General features: G+C 43.4%; 1 protein-coding gene across 2 annotated transcripts in view; it reads right to left on the reverse strand.

The window, feature by feature from the left end:
- LOC306826662 (uncharacterized protein) overlaps positions 1-17,957 on the reverse strand; it is a 242,344-nt gene that overhangs the window by 117,128 nt on the left and 107,259 nt on the right. The gene's annotated exons all lie outside the window — the stretch shown is intronic.

Raw genomic sequence — 17,957 nt, forward strand, 5'->3', positions numbered from 1 at the left:
GAAAACTTGTAGTAGAGAGAGGGGGGCGGGGTTGCAGTGGTTTTTGTTGACCGTTTGTTTGATTCATCTGAATTTCCCTCGGAATCAATAAAGTATCCATCCATCCATCCATCCATCCATTTGAATGGACTTCAGAAGGGTGAATGAGGTAACAAAACCTGACCGTAATGCACCAGCTACCTTTCAGCATCTGATAAACATTGTTCTTTGTGCTCTGTCCTTTTGTAAAGCGTATCTTGATGATCTGCTGGTGTGTTCTGGGTCGTGGATTGAGCATTTGAAGCATTTGTCTGTTGTGTTTGCTCATTTGTGGGAAGCAAATTGGAATCTGTCTAAGTGTGAGTTTGGGCAGGAGCGGGTCAGGTCAGTCCTGTTCAGGCGAAGGTGGAGAGCATAGTGGCTTTCCCTGTTCCGTCCAACCGGACGGAATTGCGTCAGTACTTGGCGATGGTAAGGTATTACAGGGGGTTTTGTAAAAATGTCTCTGCGGTAGCATCTCCATTGACTGATCTGCTGAGTCCGAAGGTGAGTTTTAAATGGTCTGATGCATGTCAGGTGGCATTTGAACAAACAAAGCACTTCTTGTTAAATGCACTTGTTCTAGCGGCGCCTCAGTTTGATAAACCGTTTAAACTTGATGTGGATGCGAGTGACACAGGGGTAGGTGCTGTTCTCTTACAAGAGGGTGCTGATGCGATAGAATATCCGATTTTGTATTTTTTGAAAAAATTAGATCGTGATCAAAAATGGTACTCTACGATTGAGAAAGAAACATTGGCTCTGGTTTTGGCAGTAGAACATTTTGAAGTATACGTCGGGTCATCCAGTGTTCCTGTGATTGTTTTTACTGACCACAATCCGTTAGTTTTCCTGCATAGGATGCAAAACAAGAACAGGCGCCTTATAAGTTGGAGTTTGCATCTGCAGGCGTTCAATTTAGATGTTAGACATATCCGTTTTTAAATAGTTGTATCATAGTTGAACATTGTATCCTGAAAGGGTAGGAAGTTCTTTCAGGCTACCATGTTCAAAAACAGGGTGGGGGTGTTACATTGTTGGTTGTTTTGTCCCCCTCTGCTGGAAATAATGTGTAACTGTTGTAACCTGTCCACTAATTGTTTTTTGTGTCTCCCTAGGGTGTGTGTGGTTTGGGAATGATTTGGGGAAGGCTGATAAGGAGACAGAAACTGGCCTGCTCTCTCTCTATCACTTTCTGTTCTTGGCTCCTGAGAGTCAAACCTATGTTGATTTGTTGACCAAGCTGGTTGAGAACCCTGATTATCAGTTTACTTTTTTCGCGGCTTTTGTTGGTAAATGGTAAATGGACTTGAGCTTGTATAGCGCTTTTCTAGTCTTCCGACTACTCAAAGCGCTTTTACACCTACCCATCACACCTACCCATTCACACCCATTCACACTGATGGGCTGGATATGTGGCCCATCCAGTATCTATACATTCATGCCACATTCATACGCCCCAGACGCAGCAGGGGGAGCAATTTGGGGTTAAGTGTCTTGCCCAAGGACACATCGGACATGTTGCTCGCAGGAGCTGGGGATCGAACCCTCAACCTTCCGATTGAGGGGCGACGACTCTACCAACTGAGCCACAGCCGCCCGACTGTTGTCCTGGTTTAAAGGAGTAGATGACATGTGTTTTTTGTAACTAAGGGGTAGAGGGTAAGTGTTCAGTCCCACAGTCCTTTGTGGACTGGTCTGGGTGACTTACACTTCCATTTTGTTTGTTTGTGAATCATCCTGTATGTTTTGTGCTGTTTGATATCCCAGCTTTATGTGAAAAATAAATTAAAATATTTTTTTCTTGATTGGAGACGACTGGGCTAGTGTTTTTATTTTTGATTCCCTGTTGAAACAGGTCTTAGGTAGAGGGTCGTAACAGCGGACACTTTATTTATCACACACACAGTTATACCACCCACAGCGCCTGGTCCGCAACCCGCCGAACCCCAAGACCGCGCCATTCCTGTCAGCTTGTGAGGAGCGTTACTCTCAAATATCCCTAGAATATGCCAGAACCCCGAGAGTCAGGCTCCCGCAAGAACCCTAATGGTTAGGGTTAGGATAAGGCCCTGGGAGGGGCTAAGACCCTCCAAGAAGAAAACCATGCACCACCAACCTTGAACACCTCTATAAGGAGGCCAGAAAACTCATGCACCACCCTTAGTACGCCAGATCCACCTGGCTCTGACAGTCGAGGTGCTTTTGCCATACCTTTTTAATTCCTTTCCTTGGTTTTCATAGTATTGGGCAAAAGTAGAAACTAGAGCACCACAACACCGAGCAAGGGAAGGAAAGAAGGAGCCGAGTGGAAAGTCCTGACCCAGAGAGGTCACCCTCTCCAGGAGCGTGCCAGGACCTGGATGACTAGAAACTTCTCAACTCAGACAAGACTGAAGTTATTGTGATTGGACCTAAGAACCTTAGAGAGAGTTTTTCTGATGATATAACAGCCCTTAGTGGTGTCAGCCTGGCCTCTAGTAAGTAAGAACTTAGGAGTTCTCTTTGATCAGGATATGTCCTTTAACTCTCACATTAAACACATTTCAAGGACAGTTTATTTTCACCTGTCACAAAACCATGCAGAAAAACTAGTTAATGCATTTGTTACCTCCAGGTTGGATTACTGTAATTCTCTTTTATCAGGGTGCTATGGTAAATCTCTAAAGACCCTTCAGCTAGTCCAAAACGCTGCAGTTTGTGTTCTGACCTATAAAATCTAGAATACAATTAGGTATAGGCAGGAGTCGAGTTGTGAAAAAATTACTGGGGGGATGGTAATTTTTTTCACCTATTTAAAAATCTGGATTTTGATTTAAAAAATAAGGTGCTACTTATGAAGGATTTTGTATTGCCGAATTAGCCTGAATGTAAGGGGACTACTATGGAACAGCCTGCATTAGACTTAAACAAGACCTGTTGAAATGGAGGCCTATCTGTGAGGCAAAGTGATGCCAGCACCCCGCAAAGAAGCCTTAGCAAACAATTGTAGTACAGAAGTTTTTTCATGCAAACTGGGCCTATACAAAACAAAATATTGGATCAATTTAATATGAAAGACCAAACAAACAAAATTAGTCCTTTCTATTTTATTCAATTTTGACAATGAGCTGGTGGAAACAGAACAGAACCTTTTTAAATTATCTTGCTTGCCAAAGTATGGTTCCTTAACGATCTATTAGACTGTAGGCTGAGTAAACATCAATAGAAATGCTTATGAACATGAAAGAATGTAGACTGTATAGGGCTGGACTAATTTTACCTGTTGGTCAACACAATTATTTTCCATTTATGATGTTTGGTTATCTACAGTAATTATCCATAATGTAAGAGAAAACAGCCCACATTGCAGCAACAGCACTTCAGGTTCAGTCCAGAAAGACAGAATGTAGACCTACAATAGGCTTATAGAGTAAGACACATTCACTGTCTACTGTAGGCCTAGGCTTACTGTAGGCTTCAAAACTAATCAATGTAGTATAAACAACGAGAGATCACATATGTGTAAAATGATTTTGGTGACACTACTACGCTTCTGTGTGAAGCTTTCAATTTTTAATATTGTATCTTTTTTTAGTGTTACAATTTGCAGAGGGTCCCTGTGCATTCGATTGTCGGCTCCGCAAGACAATTGCCCAAGCGTGGAGGTCGGCTCTTTTTGAGGAAAAACTGGTTGTAGCGTGCAGTCGACCATGCTGTGATTCTAAAGAGGTATCGGTTCTGTAAAAGCAATGATCTCTCTAACTTTACCTATGCGTTTCGTGCCCCTATCCCCAGATCTTATTTGACTGTTTTTTTGCTCAACATGCCTAACATTTTCTGATGATGAAATTATTTTATATAGACTAAGCCTATTTATGATTTATATTTCCATACAACATGTACTGTAAAATGAAAATAATGGAGATTAGGGATGAGACTTTTACTGGGAGGACGATATAGATCGATATTTTTTTTAAGGGGAGCGCCGTCCCCCCCCCTCAACTCGACTACTGGGTATAGGTATAGACCAGCTCATAGTTATGCTGCTGGGGGAACTGGCACCTTGATCTCTTCTCTCTCTCTCTGCTTTCATATCTTATTACTGCTTGTCACTATCTTTATATTCAAGTTACTAATCTCTCCTTTTTCTGGGAGCTCCTGAGCTCTCTTAGGGTTCCTCAGGACTGTTGATGAGGATGGCCTGCCCAAACAACCACCCGTCCCCCCATCCTATCCTACCTTTCTTTCTGCATCTGATCCCATTTCCCCCATCCCATTTTCAAGCCCAAGTTTTTTTTTTTAAAGGAGGAGCCGGGCCGCCTGCATGAGGACTATGGCTTCGATACAAGTGGAGACACGCACTGCCACTGTGCCACCGGCGCCCCCATTGGAAGAACATTTAACAGTACATCAACTGAATCATTTTTTTTAAATAACTAATATTTTTAATGTGAATCTAATGAAATTACTCTTATTAATTAAGAAGGCTTTATTTTTAATTCAATGAATCAACATTTAGATAACAATGAATATTTGTTTAATATAAATACAGCATCATACAATCAAATGTAATCAAAAATAGATACATTTCACATTGAACTATTTTAACTTCCAAATGTAAAATTAACAGAATATTAAACTGAACGATCAAAAAATAAAATACAAAGGGAAACAGGAAATGGCCTCACTCTCTAGTCCATTATTTGGGACGCTTCTGGTTGATGGACCGAGTGAAGTAGGACCTCGCCTCAGCTCTGCTCCTTGCAGCCTGAACACGGCTCAATACCACCTTCAGGACTCTGTTTCCCATGTTGGGAGTACGAGGAAGCTTTGGAAGCTCCTCTATACTCTCCTCCTCAGTCTGTTCTGAGAAGAGGGATTTACCAGACTCCTGATAAACGACCTCCTGGTTCCCCTCGCTGCTTCTCTTTCTTCTCCTACTGCTCTCAACCCGTCTCTGCCTTGGCCTCTTTCGGGAAGGATTAAGACCCTGGAGCCGTGCACATTTTGAAGGTTCCTCCTCTTGTTCCTCCTCTGCCAAGGTCTCCCTGAAGATCCCTCGTATCTTCTTCGCCTCCCGGTGGTCAGGATTGAGTACGTAGTATCTATCTGCAGTGCGGGTGTCGTGGCACATGAAGGAGGCCACCTTCGCCCGCTGCTCTACAGACAGCGTCTTCTTGGCCTAGAATGTAAAGAGGACAGACAGAAGGTTTGCAGACACGTTGCAGACAGGTTAGTAGCTGTACTCTTAATCTGTGACTGAGAACAACACAATTGAGAATCTAGAGAGGAAGCAACGATGTCAGGAAGTGCAAACAAACAGCACAAGCTGACAGGAAGTGATCAGTACATCAACAGCTGTTCCAGAAGACTAATCAGCTTTAAAATCATCCAAAATATCATCATCATGGTTCTATTTGCCTCATAAGGCGTCCTCCTCGTAAGGCCTGTGGAACAGAGGCATTACAGCACCTAGCTGACGAGATCGCATACGTCTCATGACTATCTGCTTATCATTCCAGGGGACTTTAACAGAGCAGATCTAACCCACCAACTTCCCAAATACAGACAGCATATTAAGTACCCAACCAGGGGAGCTGACACACTTGACCACTGCTAAACAGTAATAAAGGATTCATATCACTCTGTTCCCTGTGCAGCTTTCTGTTCACTGTCTAATTCAACTCATTCTGACTTACAGGCAGAAGTTATAAACTGCTAAGCCTGTAGTAAGGACTGTAAAGAAGTCGACAGAAGAGTCAAAGCAGGTGTTACAGGCCTGCTTTGATTGCACTTATTGGAGTGTTTTTGAAACTGCATCAGAAAATCTGGATGAACTCACTGAAACTGTGACATCTTACATTAGTTTCTGTGAGGACATGTGTGTGCAGACCAGGTCCTTCTGCACATACAAAAAACACCTGTGGTGTAATAACACATTGAACAGTCAGACGAATAGAATAGCCAATTTACCATACTCATCAGAACATGAATACAACTAGTTCATTGTTGGAACTACAGAGTTTTAAATTTGATGAGAGCAGTAACTGGGAGCAAGTGTGAGGAGTTGAACAGAGGAGTGGCATGTGCCCTTTTAGGGAGGTTACAGACCAGCCGTGCTGTTGCAGTTTTTATTATCTGCAGAGGTTTGATAATGCATGTAGAAAAACCTACCAGTAAAGAGTTGCAATAGTCAATGTGTGATATCACAAGAGCCTGCACCAGGAGCTGTGTAGCTCGAACAGGTAAGGTCGGATCTTCCTGATGTTTCACAAATCTACATCAACAGGAAATCAAGGCAACTTGAATCTTAAATGTCATTCATAATAATAAATAGGTTCTGGGCATGCTGAGTACAAAAAATAATACTTACATATGAGGCCAGAGCAGTCCGGATGAGGGTGAACGTTATGTCACCCTCCAGGCCCATCTCCCTCCAAGCCCTCTTCAGGTGTATGTTAAGGGTTTTAGAAGGTCCCTTTCCTGCTGTGAAGAGGACAAATTGGTTCTTGTCCTTTTCAGGAAAGATGTCCTTGATTGCCTTCCATCTCTGGAGCCACTGGAATTCAGGTGGCTCCAGAAAGAGCTGGGCCTCTCCAAAGGCCCCCCTTGTCTTGTGATCCTTGATCTGTGAGCATTCAGAAATGTGGATGAGGGCAGAGTACAGGAAGATCATGACTGAATTATAAATGAGCCCACAAAACGGGCACATCGAAACAGTAAAACATTTTGTAGAACTTACATGGATGAGGTAGCCGGACTGGGCGGACCCCTTCCTCCGCGCCTCCTCCAGCTCACTATCAGTCATGTTAGTGTAGACACCCATTCTATGGCCAAACAGGCAGGACCAATAGGCTGCCTGGTAGCCATAGAACAAGTGTCTAACTGCGGTGGCAGAAGAGGGGTCAGCAATGCTCTCCAGGATGTCTGGGGAGAAAAATCTAATTAGTGAATATCAAAGTCCTTCACGTTAGAGATCCTGAGAAACAACTGCCTGAGGAGTTGAGTCATTATGCAAAGAAACTTGCCCAGCAGCTTGGGGATCTTTTGACCTGCCTTTTCCAGACAGCTCAATAGATCCATCTTGCTGGGTATCTTCTCAAGCTTAGCCCGCTTTACGGCCATCTTGTGGAGTGTGACTTGGCCACATATGGATTTGGTGACCAAGTCAAGCTCCCTCAAGATGTCCCTGAGGTCGCGTTGGTTGAGCCTGCAGGTGCGTGGAGGGTGATCTGCAAGGTACCGGACAAAATGGTGCAGATTCTTGAAATAAAATTGTGCCGTTGTTACGGCCATTCTTCCCTTGAGGGCCTGTTGGGCAAATCTGTAAGTAGAAGAACAATTAAGAGTCAGCGGACTGCACTTGCGATGAAAATAAATATATATATATACACTTTACTTACGCTCGGATCCTTGGGGGGTCATTTAGAAACCTCCAGTCTGAGAGCCGGGTAACCTTGCTAGCCATGTAAAGGAGGAACGCCTTTACTCGGCTCACTTTGGAGATGGCGTTCTCCTTCATCTTTCGAGTTGGCAGCAGTCCCTCGTGGGCTGCTCTGTACTCATCCATGTACTTTTCTGTAGAGACCCATCATTCATAATGATAACACATACACAAAGAGATACTATACCTTTAAGATGTGAACTACAAAGCCATGAGAAAAGACAGAATATACTTTAGAAGACCAGGATGCAAAAGAAGACTGACACTTCTTAATAAGTTATGAATTGTTGAATAACTGCAGCTGTATCTCTGGTGTCTCATAAACCCATAAGGGTTGGGCACTTTGAGTGTGTGACATATACAATAAATACAACAAATCAATAGTTTAGACTTACGTATGCTGAGAGGGAGGGTGATAAACCTCATGGCATTGCCCCGGCCTGATCCCTGGCTCCAGGGTGCAAAGTCTTTTGTGAGAGAGGCACAGGAGGCCCTCTTCTTCTCCATTTTGTTAGTTATCACAGCGACCTTCCCCCGAACCTTCCTTCGAACAGAACCAGGCTCTGTTCTGGGAGGCATGCCCACAACTTCCTATTAAAATAAGAAGATAGAAATTAAGAAAAACTCGCAAAAACAAGTAGACACTCTGGAGAGAGCAAAACCAGCTATCTCACCTCCTCCTGCAGTTCAGTCGGCTTCAGCTGCTGTTGGCGAGGTGGCGTGGGGAGACCACATTTCTTCCCTGGTTTATGCAATTTCAACTTCCTCTTCAGGGACTGAAAGCAGTCAATGAGGCGCTCAATTTGGACGTAACAGCTGTCCAGTTTTTTTTGCAGGTTCTCTGTCACCTCCTTTGCCTCTTTTTGTCTCCTTTTGCAGTCACTATTCCTGCAAAGCTCCTCTTCCTCCTCGAACAGGGGGTCAAGGGTAGGAGCTTCATAAACCTCCTCCACCTCCTGGTCTAAGGAAGTGACCATGCCGGGCTGGGGGTTTGAGGCCCGCAGGTCAGCAAGAAGCTGAAAGGCCACCCTCCTCTTCACCTGCCAGAAGAGCCCCTCTTTTTCTGCAGCGTCCATCTCTGAGTGTTGGGCCTTAAGGTGTCGGTCCAGCCGGCTCCTCTGGAAGCTGCAGCCCAAGATTGGACACTTGGCTGTTTGGGTATTAATGCGTCCGGTGGCCATATTCTTTAAAATACGACACTCCTCCTCATTAGTCACTAAGTGGATTTCTTGGAGGTGTTTTTTGATGACGGATATAAGATGGCCACAGACCGGACACAGTTTCATCACCTAAAGAAAGAAAGGAAATGAGCCCCATTACAAATAATCCCACTTTTTTTTTTGTTGTTGTTTTTTACAGGGGTGGTTGTGGCTCAATCGGGAGAGTAGTTGTCACTCAAACAGAAGGTCAGGGGTTCAATCCCCAGCTGGTGCAGCCACATGTCCTTGGGCAAGACACTTAACCCCGAATTGCTCCCACTGCTTTGTTGGCAGCCTATGAATGTGTGTGAATGGGGTTAGGTACTTCTGATGGTCTTACTACATAGTGACCAATACCATCAGGCTGTGAATGGATGTGAATGTGTAGATATAAGCTCAAATAAGTGCACGTGGCACCAGGACTCCCTAGGCCGTGTGTCTCGGACACTCGGGTGAAGAGAGGGGCTGAGCTGTCAACTGATTACCACCTGGTGGTGAGTTGGATGTGCTGGCAGGGGAGGAAGCCGATCAGACTCGGCAGGCTTAAACGTGTAGTGAGGGTCTGCAGAACCCTCTGTTCCAGGAGAGCTTCTCATAGATCCCACAATGGAGATTTAAATCAGTTTCTGTGAGGACATGTGTACAGACCAGGAGGAGGAAGCCTAGGACTGGGAACTGTTCCAGCAAGCCAGGAACAAACTGACCAAGGCAATCAAGTTAGCCAAGAGGAATTACACTGAGAAGCTAAAACAATGATTCTCAGCTAACAAGCCCTCAGCAGTTTGGAAAGGCCTTTGAGAGGTCACCAACCCTCCCCCCACCCTGCAGGTAACAATAGACTGGCTGAGGACCTGAACAGTGTCTATTGCAGGTTTTCACACCCATCACCCAGTCAATCAACATCAGTACATCACTGAGACTCTGCCCTACCTGCTCCACCCACAACCACCACTCCCTTACCCTCTGACCCCCCCCCCCCCCCCCACCCACACTGACGATCTGTGAAAAGGATATGATCCAGCTCTTTGTAAACAAAAGATCAGAAAGGCTCCAGGACCAGAAGGCTAATCCCCTCTTGCCTGAGAGTCTGTGCTGAGCAATGTAAAGGTGAATATTTACATCTATACCAATACAAGAGGTGTATATCTGCACACTAACCACTAGCCTCTGTGGATCGCAACCTTGCCGTGGTGGCCTGAGAGCAATGTTGTCTGGAGCTCAAGCTCCTGGTAGGGCCACCCATGGCAGTAGGAGGGGGAGGGTCCAGACAAAGCGCAATCCAACAGGGAGCAGCAGTGTTCCCCGGAGGCTAGGTGTGCAGGCCAACGTTGTGTGGACATACGCTGGTGCCTTGCCGATCACTGTCCCAGCTATGGGTAAATAACATGGGCAGGTTGGGCTCAAAGCCATGGTTGGCAACACATCTCGGGGAACTAAATCCAGGACTGCAAGGAGTTGCGCCCCACGGTCCTTAATTAGCATAGTAAAGCCAGGATCTTCATCGCAGAGTTCTCAGATAACCCAGTAACAACTGTCATAGTCATGTACTCACCCACCAACGTGGCACCATCTGAGGCCTGATAGTCTTAAAGAGAATCCCATGGGGTCTGAAGTCAGTAAGGTGGATGATGGCAGACACCAGGGTCCCATTTCCGATGCCATTAAAAAAATATGGCGACAAAGGTGTTATAGTCCTGTGTGTGTTGTCTGCATCTGTTCCTCCTCCTGTCTCTGTGAGAGTGGGCGTGTGTGGTTTTAGGATGTGTCAGGTGGGAGGAGAAGGCGAGGGAGAGGAGTGGACCCTGATTGGAGGACCCCAGTCTATAAAAGCCATCACCTCCTAAAATTCAATGTCTTCAGATGCTTCCAGCTTTAGAGGATGCCCGGCTCTTTCAAATGCTGGACCTCAGCATTTGAGACACATTTGAGTCAACCCCCTCCTCTCAGCCAACCTCAAGGTACTAGCCCACAGCTTCTAGGGACTACAAATCACTCCTCCTTGGCTGCTGCATAGGTTCTGTAGATCTTCACACGCTGAATCAAGTATCAGAGACTTCAGTTGACTAGTTCTACGGCATATTTTTGAGAGTTTTGGACACGAGAGAGTTTTGGACGCAATCAGACAGAAGCGCTGAAGAAAGCCACTGATCCCTGAATCCACAAGGACATGGAGAACCCGGCTCCAGAAACCAGAAGAGAATAGCTTCGGAGATTGAATGTGATGACGGTGTGTGTATCATCAAGCTCATACCGATGTGAATTGTCATTGTTGTAACGATAGCCGACACAAAGCTAACCTTCTCGGCTAACTCCAAAACGATCTTTTGTCACTGTTTAAAGTTATGTCGGGTGTTTCAGTCACGTTCCGGGTAGGAAACAGGGAGAGGAGGACCCACGTACAGAATAACTAATTATTTATTTTAACAAAAAGGCAAAAACAAAAACTTACAAGGAAAAATCCAAAACGTTCCAAAAGGCAAAAACAAAGGAAATCCAAAAAGGCCACGAGGAGAAAACACAGGGAGCAGGGAGAAGCAACACATTCCAGGAACACGAGACAATGACAATACAATGAACCAACAAGAAACTCAGGCACACACAGAGACTAAATAGACAAGGGGTAATCAGACGCAGGTGAGGAACATCAGGGTAATCAGAAAGGCGGGAAACACAAGGAACAAAGAACACAAGACCAGAACACTGAAGACAAGTACAAAGTAAGACCCAACACTGACACCACCAAAACCAGATATACAAAATAAAACAGGAAACACTAAAGACTAGACTTAAAACACAAGACAGGAAATAAACTAACAGGCAACATAGGAGGACACAAGGACACAGGGAAACACACTACGGACTAAAGTAAAACACACTAGGAACATACATACACAGAACACGAGAAATAATGAAAACAAGATTAAATACAGAAACAAAACCTAACCATGACAGTTTCAGCTGTTACAAAAGGACGATTAGTTGTAGGCAGTGTGTTTATGGATTAACTGTAATGGACAGGACTCAACAGATGCTGAGTCTGGGCTAAACTGCCCCATCGGGAGATAATAGAGTCCTACAGGACTATAGGATCCTCCTGGATTTCTCTTTTACAGATGTTTGTCGTTTAAATATAAAATATGTTACGGCAAAATACAGCACTGTACTGACAACAGTGTGATCTATTGTTTGATAGTAACATGATATAAACCAGTGAGTGTCTAATCAGAGCTAAACATAATACAATTCTGTTACTGTTCAGTTGAGGAATTGAAGAAGCAGTGGAAAAATCTGAGGGACACGTATGTAAGAGAGAAGAGAGAGGAAGGAGATGTGAAGAGTGGTCAGGCAGGCGGAAAGCAGAAGAAGAGATGGAAATTTATGGAGGCTATGTCTTTTTTAGATGAGTCTACATCTTTCAGATGGTGGGCTATAAACATTCTAGCATAACACCTCTAATTATAATTTATCAGACAGGCATAGTACTAATCACATGCTTTTTTATAGCACTCAGAGCAATGTTGATATTGAGGAGGAGCAGGAGGAAGTCACAGGGCCAGCTCAGCATGTTGACCAGGCTGAAAGTGAGGGCGAGTGTGGTGCTGTAGCTCCTAGGCCAACTAAGAGAAAAAGCAGTGACAGCATGCTGGAGGAATATTTGAAGAGGAAGGAAGTTAGGGAGGCAGAAAGAGAGAGGTTGCAGAAAGATGACGTCACACTTTTTCTTTGGAGTTTGGCTCCTTCAATGAAGCATCTTAACCAAGAAAGACAATCATTGGTAAAAATAAAGATGCAAGAGTTGTGCCATGAGGCAGAGTTTGGGGCTGTATATGCGTCACAGCAGTTCCCAATTTAACTTTACTTTAGTTGTGTAACGCTATTTAAATATTCTTGTTAGGTTTTGTTATTTATTATTCCTATTCAATAATCTTTTTTATTGTTCTCCTTAATTGTTTCCATATATTATTCTTGTTAATGTAAATACTTATTGTAAATATTTATACATTACAATTATTAATTCTGATTTATTGTTCTAATCTATTAAATACTAATTAATTGAAAAAACATCCTGTGTGCACTGACTGAAAAACAAGTGGTGAAGTAAGACAACTTTTTATTATTCCTATTTACAAATCACAGTTTAAACTTTGAACAGTTGCTAAACATATTTACAGAAAGGTATGCACATGACAAAAACAATGAAGGGCATTTGATTTGATATTTGAATATTTAAATTGGCTGAACATTAAATTAACTGATTAGGGTGAATGAAAATGGCTTTAAGGAGCAGAACCCCTGCAAACATGTGCATAATCCTGTTTCCCCGCAGGTTCCTGATTGGTGCTAGGATGCTCTCTCCAGCATCATCATCACCTGGATCGTGACCCCTTTCATCGGCACGCAGGAAGTTGGAGAGGATGCAGGTGGCTTTTATGATGCTTTCTGCTGCTTCAGGACAGACTTGCAGCCGTCGACAGTAGACCCTCCAGCGCTGTGTGAGGATCCCAAAACAGTTCTGCACGATTCGATGGGTTCTGGCTCTGCAGAAGGAAGGGGGCATGGTGCCGGGACATCAAGCTCCCCTGCCTGGAGTGCTTTGCTAAAATTGGAGTTAGCAAAGATCCCTCCGTCACTGTTGCTGCCAAAACCACGGATATCAACCGCCAGGAATCTGTAATCGGCATCAACCAGGGCAAGCAACACAATGGAGAAGGTCCCCTTGTAGTTGTGGAACTGTGACCCCGAGTTGGGAGGTGCCTGGATGACGATGTGTTTGCCATCTAGGGCACCTATACAATGTGGGATGTTCCACCGCTCTTCAAACCTCCTTACTGTCTTCAACCACAGATCCTTGTAAGGAGACGACATGTGGGATTCTTTCAGCTCCTCCCAGATGGCTTCACAAGTCTCCCTCACAATTGTTGCAACCGTTGAAATTCCCAGCCGAAAACTTGCAGCAATTGTAGTGTAGCTGTCACCAGTGCTTAGAAATCTGCAAAGACAATCAAAGAAACTGTCATTATTTCTTAATAATACAGTAGCACATCATTTCATGACATGGAAGCTAAATACATTTGCTATAACATCCTTATAATCCTTAATGAGACGCGTGCTACACTTGGTCAATGGTAAGAAAAAAGGGTAATTTATTGTAACTAAATCAGGTGCTCTTATGTTGAATCAATATATATAAACAAAACAATTACTCTGATATGGTTAAAAACCTGAACCATATCAGAATCAGAAAAAACGTTATTAATCCCAGGGTCTGTTATTAAATGACAACAGTTTATTCAGTTACTAATAAAGGACATTTAACCAGTACAGAGAGCCACACATTATTAGTCAGACTGCCCCAACATAACATGGACATTGTGTTGCATAATGTGCAGTAATAATGTTGCAGATTGAAACATGTTGATCCATTGATTTACTTAGGTGAGGCTTAAAGCAGCAGCTGACTTGTTAATATAGCATTGCCTTCATGAGATTTTTTAATTATTACGATAAAAGATAATTTAGTGTATTTCCTCCTGTTAGCTTCCTGTTTTTTATTGGTTATCAGGTTACTGAAGGTAAATAACTGTATCTGCAGGTAATGTTTACATCTTAAGAAGATAGGATTCTCATCTAACATGGATTCAGTGTTCATAAATCATTATTTCATGCTTGTTTCTGTATGCGCTGTATCAGGCCGTGAGATTAGAGGCAGACACAACAGAGGAGCAAAACTTCCTCCAGTATGATTTTAAAGGGATACTTTATGTGATGCAATATGACGCTTTTTGCATCACATGAAGAAAACTTTCAAGCAAAGAAAAACATATTTTTCTCGTCTCAGGGCAAAATGAGTTCTGGATTCATGACCATTCAACACTGCTACCATGTTTCTAATGATACACAGCTTCATGTAAATGGGTGAAGTATCCCTTTAAGTTTTCCTTTTCATACAATTTAACAAGTGCTTAGTTATTTAGTCTTTAATATCATATCGTGTAGCCTAGTAAAAGATGGAGACATTAAACAGACAGCCCATCACGAATGAATGAACAAGATGCGCTGTGCGCACATGGAGCTGTGACTCAACACAGGTGATGCATTTTACACCAGAGTATCTTCTTACCTCAGACATATGGCTACTCGCTGCTCCGGGTCAATCGGTTTCCTGAAAATGTTGCTCTGCCTCCTCAGCTTTGGAGCTAGCTGTTGAAGCAGTATTTCAAACTGTCCCACAGACATCCTAAAGTAGGTCCTGAAGCGGCCGTGGTACAGTTTCAGCTCCTGAACCAAACAGTGAAACTCGCCATGTTCTTCTCTCCTCTTCAAAATCGGATGTACCCACTTTCCTCGTTTTTTTCTTTTATTGTTGAGCAAAACAAGCGCCAGATCATCATCGCTTGATGTTGTTGAGTCCATGATTGTTTGCTGTGTCTGGGTCTTGACTTGCGTGGCGCGATGGTTTTTTAAAGAATGTAAATAATAATATTATTATTAATAATAATAATAATTTATTCGTAAAATCGCGTCGCTCCCAATGTGCGTAGACAGGCGCGTCAAAATTCGCCTCTGAATTTTTCGCAATTTCGTGCCGCTTATTCGCGTCGCCCTTGGTGTGCAAAGGCCTTTAGACTTTAAGATTTGGACCTCCTTACTGCTCTCTACACCTACAACTCTTCAGCGACACCTTCTCCACATGAGGTCAAGCACACCAGAATGACTCTCAGAAAGAAGGGGGGGCGAACAACACACCTGGATTTAAAAGCCTTCTTTCTGTCTCCTAAACAAGTTAACTCTGTTTCTCCAAGAAATAATTTTGACACAGGCCATGTCAACCAAACAACATGAAGGAGGTTGCAGAGGAAACACCTGAAAAAGACTGGAAATTGATGGGCCACAGAGTCCTGGACAGAGGTTGCAACCGAGAAAGCAAAAGGAGAAGAAAACTGGGTCCATATCAAACTGAAAGTGCAACAGCACTGACTCCAAGAACAATGCTACAAGAGGGAAGGAGATGGGAATCCTGAGTTCTAATCTGCAAAAGGACAAGATCCAGAAGAATCCTGGTCACATTCACCACCTGAAGGTGTCTGTTCATTCTGTAGGATTCCTCTTCACACAGCCAGAGGAGACAGTGGAGGAAGGTCAGAGTAGTGAGCAGCACATACAGAGACACACACACACACACACACACCTACACCTACACACACACACACTGATTTGACTGCAAAAGAATAAACATTGCAACTAACACTGTATTAATAATTTGAACTTTAAGCAAATTTTAAATTTTAGAAAAAGATGCAAATGATGTTTTTGACTTTATTTTTAGACGAGGTTAAAGATATCCATTTTAGTCCTGAGACTGTTGAAATCATTGTTTTATAAATTAAGGTGCTATTGTTGAACTCCTAAATCTCACCATACCTCCCCCATCTTGCCTGAAGGGAAACCAAATTAGGGTTTGGAATTCATTAAACACTTAAGGGATGTAAATGAAGGTGGTCAGCATCTGGCACATGTTTGTAACACCAATGTTAATCAGCTTTGGTTTTTAGTTGTTCTTTAGATGCATTTTCTAGCATTCTTCTTTTTATCTTGACTCACAGTCCTGGGTTGCTTTTACTATCAATGGTGCATTTTATTCTTGGATGGAGATGCCATAGGGGTTTTCTTCTCCAACTTTCACTCTGGATTGAAATAGAGCTGAGAAATTAGCTTTTAGCAACCATTGTGTATTAATACACTTGTTAGGTTGACAATGTTTGTGTATATGTTTTCCTATGCAGAGGCATTGTCAAGCTGAGACAGTGTTGTTGTTTTTCCATTCCATGCATTATTTTACTCATAAGTTCATAAATTTGGTCCTGATTACGTCCACAATCTTGGATGTTCAAAAAACTGCAAAACAAAAAAAACAAACAGTTGCCTAATTGGATTTGACAGGCTATTGCTGTCCATGGATGCTATAACATTTTGGAGATCTCCCGACCCCCACACATGGTAGACATTTGTGTCTACCATGTGTGGGGGTAGGGAGACAATTGCTGAAGTCTGAAGTTCTTCTGAGACTTAAAAACTCTCTACCTCACAAAGGAGAATTTACACTACACACTGCATGCTGAAACACGCCAAAAACAGAGAACACAAAGAAAAGGAAAAAGCGGACAAAGCAAACAGACACATGCAGGAGACCTCTCTCAACGCCTAACTGACCCTGGCCCAGTTGGACACCCAACACCCATTCCAAAACAGAGGGCACACACAGGGGGGACAAGGCCGTGGTAGATGATTTAAACCCCAGCATGACCTAAACCGATGCTTCATCTGTGGCCAGTCTGGACACTGGGCTAAAGAATGCAAGAAAAGGGACAAAATCAACAAGGTGGTTGTCGTAGGGACTATGAAAGAAAACCCCAAACGGATGATTAGACGCAAAACAATCCCTTTGCCTCGGACTAACTGCCAGACCAGAGAGTGGGTAATGTAGCCGCATGCACAACACATTCACCAACACGCTGACATGAGTAATGAAGAGCCACTTTGCACTGATTCCACTCTTGCTGCAGTCAAAGACAGAATTTCCTCATTACAGTTATCTCAGCTTAAGCCTCTTTAGATTGTGAATCTTATTTACAGATGCCTACTATTGAATGCATGGTCAAAGACAAACCTGTTGTTTTCTTGGTGGACTCCGGAGCCACCCACTCTGAGTTGAAAAAATCTGAACTGCCGTTGCCGACGTAACTCTTTGTCAACTCAAAGAGAGAGAGAGAGTTCGTGTGTGAAAGCACAGTACGGTGTGCCTGTTAGATGTTCGTGAGAATTTGAAGGAGAGTGGGTCTTTAACAAACACTCCTTCCTGATGTCTGGTAAGTGTCCTGTGACTTTGTTGGGACGAGTCTTGATGTGTGTGATAAACCCACACTCATTCCCCTCCTGTAACATGGAGACGAATGCACAACAGTGTGACTTTTAGTCCAAACACCCCATTGTATGTCTACCAGTGGTGGATTAACTACGAATCATCAAAATATTTATCCACCTCAGCCGCCCCAATGATCACTGCCTCTGTGGATCGCATGAAGCCTGAAAAGCTACATTGTACTCGTTACGTAAGCACAAGCGGCCATGATCCAGAGTGTCCTGCCTCAGGCTGTTCTGCACCTTCTGCATTATTTTAGCACCTCCTCGTGGTTGTTTTCTTAGAATAGGAAGTAGTTTATACAGGAAGTTAATTGTTGGAAGCCATTTCTCCACATGCAGAGCAAGGCGTAGACACGTGTTGCATCTGCCGTCATCCTTTCGTTTAAGCTTGT

Source organism: Symphodus melops (genome assembly GCF_947650265.1).
Source record: "Symphodus melops genome assembly, chromosome: 7".
Lineage (NCBI taxonomy): Eukaryota > Metazoa > Chordata > Actinopteri > Labriformes > Labridae > Symphodus > Symphodus melops.